Source organism: Chrysochloris asiatica, unplaced genomic scaffold (genome assembly GCF_000296735.1).
Source record: "Chrysochloris asiatica unplaced genomic scaffold, ChrAsi1.0 scaffold00534, whole genome shotgun sequence".
In the NCBI taxonomy this organism is placed as follows: Eukaryota; Metazoa; Chordata; class Mammalia; order Afrosoricida; family Chrysochloridae; genus Chrysochloris; species Chrysochloris asiatica.
The window spans coordinates 375,615-376,042 of NW_006409052.1; positions in this window are offsets into that span (position 1 = coordinate 375,615).

The window sequence follows — 428 nt, forward strand, 5'->3', positions numbered from 1 at the left end:
CTGCCTAAGTGTTCTCCATCAGCTTTATACTTCCATCCCCCTCTCCCTTCTCATGTATTGTTCCCCCTCTCCCCTCCAGCACCCAAGCTATCCTGTGTTTATTCCCTACCCTCTGCTCTATCATCCCCTTCCTTCCTCCCCTATTCTCATCCCATACATCCTGGTGATCAGCAAATATATATATAAATTTTTCCCCCTTTTAGAGGGGGTTCTTTTTCTTACTCTTTTACAATAATGGCCCTATGCAGTATTTCTCTTTTTGTGACTGACTAATTTCACTCAGCATAATGTCCTCATGGTTCATCCATGTTATGCGGAGACTTGCAGATTCCTTTGTTTTCTTCAAGGTAGTTTAGTATTCTATTGTGTGTATGTACCACAGTTCGTTTATCCGTTCTTCAACTGATTGGCACTTAGGTTGTCTCCAT